The sequence below is a fragment of the Mercurialis annua genome, linkage group LG7 (assembly GCF_937616625.2).
Source record: "Mercurialis annua linkage group LG7, ddMerAnnu1.2, whole genome shotgun sequence".
Classification (NCBI taxonomy): domain Eukaryota; kingdom Viridiplantae; phylum Streptophyta; class Magnoliopsida; order Malpighiales; family Euphorbiaceae; genus Mercurialis; species Mercurialis annua.
In genome coordinates, this window is record NC_065576.1 from 16,248,845 (window position 1) to 16,259,659 (window position 10,815).

A 10,815-nucleotide genomic window follows, 5' to 3' on the forward strand; every position below is an offset into this window, starting at 1 on the left:
CGTTCTAGACGCTTTGTTTCCATAGTCCTTTTTTGTTTGCCATGTTTGTGTTAGCCTTTTCTGGCCTCTTCATTTCTGCTTCTGGTTTTTGGTTGATGGAGACCTGATGCCCCCGGTTCTCTGACTAGTTTGGAGACCTGACGCCCCCGGTTCTCTAGCTGGTTGAGACCTGTCGTCCCTTGTTCTCTAGCTGGTTGGAGACCTGATTCCCCCGGTTCTCTGACTGGTGGAGACCTGACGTCTCTGGTTCTCCTGGCTGGTTGGAGACCTGACGTCCCTTGCTCTCTAGCTGGTTGGAGACCTGACGTCCCTTGTTCTCTAGCTGGGTGGAGACCAGATGCCCCTAGTTCTCTGGCTGGTGGAGACCTGACGTCCCTTGTTCTCTGGCTGGTGGGAGACCTGATGCCCCCGGTTCTTTTGTTGGTAGAGACCTGATGTCCCTGGTTCTGCAACTGGTGGAGACATGATGCTCCTGTTTCTCTGGCTGGTTAGAGCTGATGCCCCTGGTTCTTCTGGCTGGTGGAGACCTGACGTCCCTGGTTCTCTGGCTGATGGGAGCCTTAAATCTCCCGAATCTCCGGATGATGAATTCTTCTATTCCTTTTGTGTGGTTGGGGAAGTATTCTTTTTCTCTATTGGAGGACTTTGATGCCCCCTGTTTTCAGATTTTTGTTTCTAGGTAGCGGAGGCATGTCGCTTGTTCTGTAATTCATCTAGAGGTAGAGGCTTGTTGTCCGTTGATCCTTGCGGTTCTGCAATTTTCTTTTGAGAGTGCCGGCTTCGAGGTTGTCATTTCTGGAGCGTATTCTTGCGGATAGCGGTCTAGCGGTTGCTGCTTCTTGAGTTTCTGGAGCTGATTTCTGAAGGTAGCGGTCTGACGGTTGTTGCTTATGGAGCCTAATTTTGCGAAAATTGGTCCTATTTTCTGCTGTCTTGTAGAGTGGGTTCTGATCCCTGCGTCGTTCTTTGTGTTTCCCCCTCATCAGAGCGTTCAGTTTTCTGTTCCAGGGAAACTGAATGTTTTGAGGAATGATCTGGTCTTCGGCTGGGCTCGCTCTGGCGGATGCTGTCTGTTCTGGAAGAATATGTTTGGTTCTATAACAGTTAATGCGCATTTCAACATTTTTCTCGGCGTGACTATGAATGCATGAGGAAGTTTTGAACTTGTTTTTTGAAAGTTTTTGATTTTTTTTTGTTTTGTTCCATTGTCTCAGAGATTTATGCTGTGGGGGATTCATGATCCTCTGTCTTTCCTTTCTAGGAACATGCGCAAGACAATGATTTTGATATGCATACATTATAAAAGATCTATTAAACCGGTTCATTCAATAGTTAGTACAATTGAGATATTTTCTGTTTCAAGCGGTTTACCCCTGTTATCAATCGGTCCTTGCGGGTTTTCGGGATTGACTATTTTTTATATGAGTGTTCTACTCGATCGTAACCGATGATCTAGGGAGGACTTCTAGTGAGTGCTGCGGTTCACTACTTAGACCGTCCCGCTCCAAGATAGGATACTGGGCGATGGTAGCTAGGTGGTGGATTTTTCTCTCTCTTTTTTTTTTGATGTTTTGTCCTATCCGGGCTAGACGATCCGTTTTAGCGTGTGCCTCCCTTTTGTAAAACTTTTTGTGGCCAAGTCTTTTTTAGCCAATGGACCCGGATCCACTAGCAGGCCTCTGTCCTTTTTGAGACATTTTGATCGACTCATATTTTCTCAGGGGTATTGTCCTATTGAAACAGGATTATCTCCGGAAGTGTTTATTTCCTTGTACCAGTTATTAAATGGACCGATGAAATAGCTCGATTTCATCGTATGTATGCATATTGAAATAATTGAAAATAACATGCCCATCAGGTGAGACATCATATGAATGAGCAAATCTGGTGTCATCATTGACTCCGGAATATAAAGAAATCAAATTAAAAACAAAGCAAATTGTTCAAAATATCTGGATGCGAAAAATAGAAACTACAGCTAAACTAAGCTACCGGATAATTGGATAGTTTAGGAGAACAGATCTCCAAATGCTCCGAACATGGGTGGAGCTACCACTTCAGTCTCACTACTGAGGTTGACAAAAGAAGCTAGCTTTGTGATTGTGCCGATGCAGGGTGCTTCAACTATTGGGTAAAGCAGATCATCAATGTCTATTTCTTTTACCGCCGGCATGTCTGAATTCTCCATCCTTTCCTTGATGACATCCTGGAAGATTTCGAATCCCGGGACCACGCTGTCCATGATCATAACTGGTTCTGCTTGACCCTGATACTGGTATGCTTCATGTTCTTCTCTGACAAAGTAGTCTGATAGGTTATTGCCCAGGGTTCTTTCCGTCTCAGTTTCTGGATCGAAGCCTAAACCCGCCTTAGTTGTCTGTCCTTTGAAGTCTGGGAGCTCTGATAAACCCTGTAGTGATTTCCCGATTCCCATTCCCGGCATGTAGTTGGCGTTTTTCATCATGAGGATCCCCTTAGCGTCGATGAATGTGTTTCCCTCTGATCGTATTGCGGAGATTCGGAATCCTGGATTCGGTATTAGCTCGTTCTCGGCGAATTTGATCATGTTGATCACCTTCCCTGATTCACCTTCGATGGTGGCTATCCCTCCTTCGTACGGGAATTTTATCTTCTGGTGCAGCATAGAGGGTGCTCCTCTTAATTCATAAAACCATGGTCTTCCCAATAGCAGTGAGAATGTTACTGGTATGTCTAGTACGACGAATTCTACCCATGCCTCGATGGGTCCTGTTTTGACCAAGACTTTGAAAGTCCCTTCCATTCCTCTCTTGATCTCGTCGTAGGCCTTGATGACTAATTCTGATGGCTTCAGTGTTGCTGGTGTTAGCCCAAGCCTTGGGAGGATTAGAGCAGGACAAACGTTGATAGCAGACCCATCGTCAACCAACACAATGTTGGTACGTTTTCCCAGGATTTCTGCTATGATGTATAATGCTTTTTTATGCTGTCTACCCTCTAGTGGTAGTTCTTCTTCGTTAAAGACTATAGCGCCTGCTTTCTTCTCGGTTAACTGGCCGCTGGGGTTACGTCTGGTTCGATTGTCATTGCGGTCAGTGCTAATACCATAGCCTTCCGGTGTTCTTTGGAGCGTATCAGCAAGTCCCAGATGGACTGATTTGAGGTGACCTTTCCTGGTTGGTTTTCTTGTAACTCATCAGCCCGTGCCAACTTTTTATCAAGCGTTTTTGTCTCCTCTGGTTTCTTTGGGGTAAGCTTGTTCACGCATTCTGAGTTGACTTCTGCGCCTTTCTTTATACGATGTCTTCCTCATCCTCATCTTCGTCTGAGTTGTACCAAACATTGATGGCCCCAACTGTCTTGGTATTCATAGTTTCAGCTAATCTTACCGGAATGGTGGTTGTCCGGTCCTCAAATCAAATTCTAGCCCCCATCCGGTTGGTTTGATCTCACTGAGGGGTCTGATAGGTGATGGCGTATAAAACACATTGAAATCGAATTTGCCGGACGGTTGGCCTAGCAAATCTGTCTGCGCTGTGGGATTGATGTACGAGAAAAAGTTCAGGACTTCCTCGGTGGTTCTGCCACTTCCGTGGGCTTCGTCGATCTTCATTATCTGGAGGGAAGAGTCGACTTTTCCTTCTGCTATCAATGCTCAAATAAATTCTTTCAATTCTACGCACTACTCTGTAGAATGTCCAAAATCCCTATGGTATTCGCACAACTTGCCGTTCAGCGGGGGATGGTCTATTAACCCTTGCGATTTCAACTGTCGAAATAGAGCCGTCAGAGGACCAGCAATCGGGGCTGCCTCTGCTACAACGGGGTTCTCAGAGTTGGTGGGATCAGTTTCAACAAAGGAATTCATAACCTCTTCATAGGTTAATCCAGAGTTTATGGTATTCACGCCCTTTGGTAGGGGAATCGCATGATAGTTGGGCAGCGGATTTTCCTGCGTACTAGGCTGTCCTATTGATGGATCAGTGATTCTTCCATCGTCTATCGGGTCCTGGATGGCATACTTCAGTGTGATGCAAGAATCAGTGTAGTGGCCTGGAGTCTAATGAAACTCAAAGTGTGCATTGGGATTGTAGTTTGGTGAATTTGTATTCGGCGGATTCCTGGGTTGCCTAGGTTGCAGAAGGTCTTCCTTCATTAATCTGTCTAAGACCTTCGTGAGAGGAATGGGGAATTCTGAGAACTTTCTTCACAGGACCCTGTCTCTGTACAAAATTCACACTGGCACTTTTGTTAGCAGACTGGTAGTTCGACCGATAACCTCCTGACGGTGCGTCGCGTTTCTTCTCGGACTCTATCTCTTCTACTTGCATTCCATCGTCGAGTAAATCCTCAAAAGTCTTGGGATTTATATTTTGCAGCCTCTCGGAATAATATGGGAAGACGTTCCGGACAATTCTCTTTCAATAGCGCAGCTTTATCTAACCATCTTGCAAGGAATTCCGAAAATACATCTCCTGGCTTTTGCTTTGTCATCTTTAGATCCCTCAGGGTGACTTCTAATTTGGAGCCGAAACCGTACTGACTCATGAAAGCGGTGGATAGTTCGTTCCAATATCCTCTCGTCTTCAAAGGAAGGTCATAGTACCACCGGGCTGCGTTCCCTTCCAACGACCTCGGGAAGGCCCTGATGATTTGCTGTTTGTCAGGATGGTTGTAGTCATCACAGAGATGAACTGGTTTAGGTGAATGCGGGGATCCCACCTTTCGCTGAAATGACTCAGGTCTGGCATCTTGAATTTTGCTGGTAGTTTTTCATCTTTTGCCAGGGAATACTCATCTAGATTGATGAGCTGGTTGCCATTGATGGTGGACTGGAGTTGTTCGATTCTCTTTGCCAGGTCCTGATAGGATTCAGATTGTACCGAGTCCTGATTTTTGGGGTTCTCATTCTCAGCTTCTGCCTTCAGCTGTTCTTCATACATTGCATTAGTGAACCAATTTGGGTTGGCTCTTTCTCTCCTGAACTTCCTTTCGGACTCGTCGTTTCCTGCCGCTTCTGCTGTTTGGTCCTTATTTGCGTTTTGCTCATTGTTTTGGCCACCTAGTTGAGCCGTTATGATATTCTCAAACCATTTCTTCATATCTTCATTCTGTTGCTTGACGGAGTCCATGACTTCCCCTTTCATCTGGTTGAGCTGCCCTTTAGTGACAGGGGTCCCTGTGTTCATTTCAGACATGTTGATTGAGCTGGCTGATTGAGAGAATATGCTGGAGGTGCTTCTAGAACCGGAGTTGCTGAGTCGGTCGCAGACTAGCTTGGCTTGCTGTGCTGGCGTGAGGGGCGTCGCTGGTGACTTGGGAGGGCTCTCAGGTCTGAAGAGTCTTCTTGATTGCCTTTGCCAGAGATCAGCAGGGCGAGTAATTCTGGTGGCTACATCCACAAGGGGTTAGTATGTGGTATTTCTATGATGCTGGATGCATGAGATGCATGGTATGCAGATGCATGAGATGCAGGGTTAGTTTTAAACACATAGCACGTAGCACGTTTCGCACATAGAATAGTTTGATATCACAGAGACACGTTGTTCCTTCCAACCTTATTTCTCCCATACACGCGTTCCGGGTGAGGTTTATTCCTAGGTGGTTTGGTCTGGACCCTCGCATTGCAATGCAAGAGTCGGCGTTCCTGCAGAAAAGCTCTCTTCTAGCAATTCTAAAACAGATAGACAACATTTGTCGATGTAATGGCTTTAAATCCCTTTCTGGAAGGAGTTGAAAACATTTAAGGTGGACGTGGAAGTCCGTTTTGAAATCTGGAATTTGATTTAGCCTGGCGGCTGTATCTAGTGAAAGGAGTTTTCACTAGACTTGTTATTGGAGGTTTGATTAAGCGAAGGTGTATCGCTTAATCAGATTCGTTTCTTTTAGGTATGGCCTAACTGGAAGTTTTGGAAATCTGGTTTTGAAACTGGAAAATTTGCTAGGCCGGACCTAAGACTGAGATTGAAGTAGTAGTTTTTGAAACATTGGATTTAGAATCATTACATTGACATTCATGCCTCAAGTACAATCATTATATTGGGTTGATCCTAGAGGGTAGTTTCTAAGCTGGAATGCATGTAGGCTGAGTCATTGGGTTTTGGTAGTAACCGGTTTAAGGTTCCCACAGACAGATATACCTTTTATAGGTCTCCTCAATCACGAGTACAAACGACCGAGGTACTGGGCTGTGAGTGATACTACTCCGCATAAGACGTTCTGGATAGTGGAGTGCAAAGCCAGAGCGTGAGAGCGGCTATGAGTATCGGGGCTGGATAGGGACTCCTAGAGAGTAGGTGAGAAGAGAAATTTCTAATGCAATGCAACAGGTGCGAATATGTTTGGAAAATACAGCCGGTGATTGATAAGGCGCAAACCGTGCGGTTTAGGTCCTGGCAACCGTTTTTGAAAACAATTTTGAATACGTTTTAATGTTTATGTTTTAAAAACAGTTGTTTTAATCCCCAGTGGAGTCGCCACTGTGAGCGAAGCGGGGTTCAGGGGCCGCTCGCCCAAGGCTTATGCTTGACTTCTCGATTTGGAAATGGTTTGAAAAATGGAGTCGCCACCTAGTTCAACTAGGAAATGCCTTTTAACCGACTGGATAGCCTTACTCACCTTCGGTAAGACTATCGTGCATCAAACCAAAGACAAGGGTTCGTGGACCTCCCCGAGTCTCATGTGCTTGGCTTATCTGTTAGCGGCTTTATTTTCTGGACATATGCGTTTTATATCTCATCTCAACAGTATATGCAGTTCACAGGATATGAAAGCTGTAAATAAACAGTGATGAAAGCAGTGAACACGTTTGACGCGCATATGACTCGATCTGGACTAGCATTTGAGGCAAGTAGCACGTACTCCTAAGCATACATCTAACCTTAGAGGTTTCTAGCAAATAGTCATAAGTCTGGCTGGTCTGGATTGATTACATGCACAAAGCCTAAAACCGGATGTATAAGTGTGGTTGATTGATTTTATCAAGTGATCTTGAAAAACCTATACAACCGTTACTACATTTTCGTATTAGTCCTAGGATGTCTAAGTGATAGGATGGATTTGCATTAATGGGCCAATTTTAGGTGATTAGTCCTTTAACCGGTTATTATTGTATTTGGATGCTTTTGGAAAGCAGTAAACAGTATCAGCATGCTCATGGGTAGTTGGATATACATACAAGGTTAGAGATACTTTTAAACCTCGTTGACTTTGAGTGCCTGGCACTCGCGCGGGTTTTGACTGTTGGTCTGGTCAGAATGGGCTTTTGGTCAGATCACAAGAGTTGTGCGTCTCGTCGATCCGGTTCTACTGGTTTGATCCGGAGTCGATTCCAAGTTCGGGTTAGCCCGAAATCGGCTCTGGAAGTTGCTGGTTTGCTGGGCCTCGGGCTCGTGGGTCCGGTTTATACACTATGTTACATATTTGGACTTCTGGGTCCGTTTTACATCGGGTATGGCCCATTACATTACAGAATATTATTCTACACTAAATTATCTACGTCTGGGTTTAAACTGGGCCTGATTTGGAGTCCGGATGGGCCCGGAAACACGTCTGGAAGTTTGGATCAAAGTCTAGAAGATCTGGGAAGCGAATCTGGAAGTTGGGAGAGGAAGAACACGGCGCCGGTTCATAGTGCCGGCGCTGGCAGTTTAAGGCGGCGGCGGCGCCAGTTTGTTGTGGCGGCGCCGTCGGTTGCAGCGGCGGCGGCGGTAGTTCGTCGACAGCAGTTCTGGGATTTTTGTTTGCTTCGTTCTCACTTGTTTTAGCTCCGTTTTTCATGCAAATGTAGTCAAAACCGCATAAAATCGAACAAGGAATCCAAAAAACATATAAGCGAAGTGTTTTAAGCTCATCTACGCGAATTTATTTTTCTGGGCAACAACTATTTTTAGGGTTTTCTTAAGGTAAAATTAGCTAAAATCTACCTACAACATGCATTCTAAGGTGTCTAAATTGATTATTTTCTGGTATTGAACATTAAAACAGCTAATTACACTGATTAACATGCTTTTTCATTGAATTTTATGGTGATTGACAATTTGATAATTAAGCTATTGATGGTAATTCTATAACTAAAATTAACACATAAACTAGCAATACGTCCTACAACATGCAATTACAGCAATTATGATATTTTATGACATGTCCTTGGCTCGTTTTCTGGCGAAGTGAATGCGGAATCCAGCTTCGAATCTGTGCAGGGCTTGCGTTCTTGGAGAATCAACACATGTTTAGTATTTTCAGGACTGGATTTAGTGTGTGTGTGTGTGAGGTGGCCGAATTTTACTGGTTAATTTTAGGGTTTGTGTGCCACCCTTTAACCAGGCTGGCTTAAGGCTATATTTATAGGGATTAGAATTGACCTAGGGTTTAGTTAGAGTCTTCTAAAGTTTAAACTGTTAAATGATAAGTCATTAGGTATTAAGATTAGCATGAAACTCTATTTAATTAATTAAATTCGTATTTGACTTGCTAGCTAAAAAGGTGCTAAAAGTCTATTTTGGTGTCTAAAAGTGCTAAAAAGACTACTAAGGTCCTATGGGTTTGGTTAATGTCAATTTCAGTCCGTTAAACTTGCAAATTGGCCTTTTATGGGCTATTCACGCCAAATTATGTTTTCATCCTCCAAGTTTACAGCTGTGCACAGATTACGCCTGCTTGGATTCCAGCAAGCAAATCAAAAGCTCGTCACCCGGATAGATTTCTCTGGAAATCATCATTGGACGCTTCAGTTCCTTATCACTTTTTACATGTTCGAAAAATAGGTGTCTACAACAACATATCCAAAAATGAGCCTGATCCAACGGTTAGATTGGGAGATATGAATGTTTTCTCAAAACATGTCAGATTCAGAAGGTACAAAAATAAATCATCGATTATAAACCGAATACAAATCAAATCGCCATCGAAAACTCATACGACACATACAAGATACAACTTAAACCCCAAACAAAGTGTTGCACTTGCTAAGTCCACTATTAACAATCTGAAACTAAGTCGGAAACACAACAAAACCATGACGGATAAACACGGGATATTACAGTTTCGTAATATTTTAAACGTTTGTATTTGTTTTGTAACATTTTTAATGTTTGGCATAAATAGCTAAAAAGGGGAAACATTTGGATTTGTCTCCTAACGTTAAAAACGTGAAATGTTTAGATTTGTTTTGATAACATTTAAACGTTTGAATAGGTTTCATAACATTTTAAACGTTTGGCTTAAATTGATAAAAAAGGTGAAACATTTGGATTTGTTTCGTAACGTTTGTAAACGTTTGTCTTAAGTCGCTAAAAAGATGAAATGTTGTAATACCCCATATTTTTATTTTTTTTCCGATGAGTTTCCGGTTATTATTTGGAGTAGTTTACGAATTCATGGTTTGATTCGTGGTTTGAATAAATTTTTCAGGTTGTGTTTTGGATTGGTTTGGCCCATGATTTATTAAGTTTTCTCGGTCGGGCCTCGTTGGTTGGCCCAAGGTTCATTCTTCTTTTTGGCCCAAGGTTTCTTTTTTTTCCCTCCGCATGGGCCTTATTAGTGTGGCCCATGCATTATGGAGACCTTGGTATGATTGGCATGCTGCGATTCACTATCCTTCTATAAATAATTCTTATTAACCCTATTACTTTTAGCATGCTGCGGCTAGTTTCTTACCATCTTTATATAGCGTTTTTTTACCCTAATTCATTCTTCTCATGAGACAAATCCTAGCCGACCTTACACATAAAACGCTCTAATATCAGACCTCTTTTCTCGTTGGCAAACCACGTCATTTTGGTAAGTAATTCACGTTACTTCCATATAATCAATTCAATATAATCGATGTTCATGTTCTTAATTACTTTTGACTACTTATATAATAAGTTTGTATAGAATTGGATATTTGGAAATGTTAGTGTTACTGAATTCTTTGGTTTCCTTCAATTCTTGTTGTGTGGGTTTGAATTTGGCGGCAATAGTTATTCAAAAGGGTGGCCACTTTCTTTTCTTTGGATTTGTTTTGTTTTTGGTAATGTTATGAATCAAATTTTTGGATTTGTTTTTCATATTCAAAGGTATTGGTTTGTTCTTTATTTTGTTGCTGTTTCTTTGAATTGATAAAGGTGACAAAAATTTCATTTATGTCACTGAATTGATTCGGTTTAAAACAATTGATTCCTTAAATTATTTTTTAATTATTCACATTTTAACTTTTTTATTTGATTTTGATTTCAATTTTCGAAATTAGTTTAAATTTATAATTTTGCAATTTGGCAACATTATTTTAAATCTAGAAATAATGTTACTTTTATTTATTATTTAGATTATTTATATAATAAAAAATGATGATTATATTTTTAATCAATAATTTATAATTATTTGGATAATAATTATATTTTGGAATTATTGACTAGACGTGTCAATTTGGCGTTTTAAATTTTAAACGTTTTCTTAGTTTATTTTAATTAAGTAAATTGTTAGTAACTATTGGTTACTTGCGTTTTAAATTATTGAGTTCCGTTTTAAACATGAATTTATTATTTTATCAAATAGTTGTTTTTTAAATTATAAACTGTGCTTTATAATTTTTGATAAATGTGTGGGTTGGGTTAGACTTGGATCGCTTGACATTTGAGGTTAACTTGGTAGTTATCGGTAACTCGGCTAACCCATTATTTGGAAGTTAAATTAATTTATTATTTAAATAATATATTATGAAACGGATTTTAAAGCGGGAACTCAATAAACTTTATTTGTTATGGCATTTTAATTTGTCTGAGTATTGTGTTTACTCTGTGTGATTTTACCTGACTTATTGTTTGTGCTAGTCCTACGTGGTGTTTAGTACTCTCT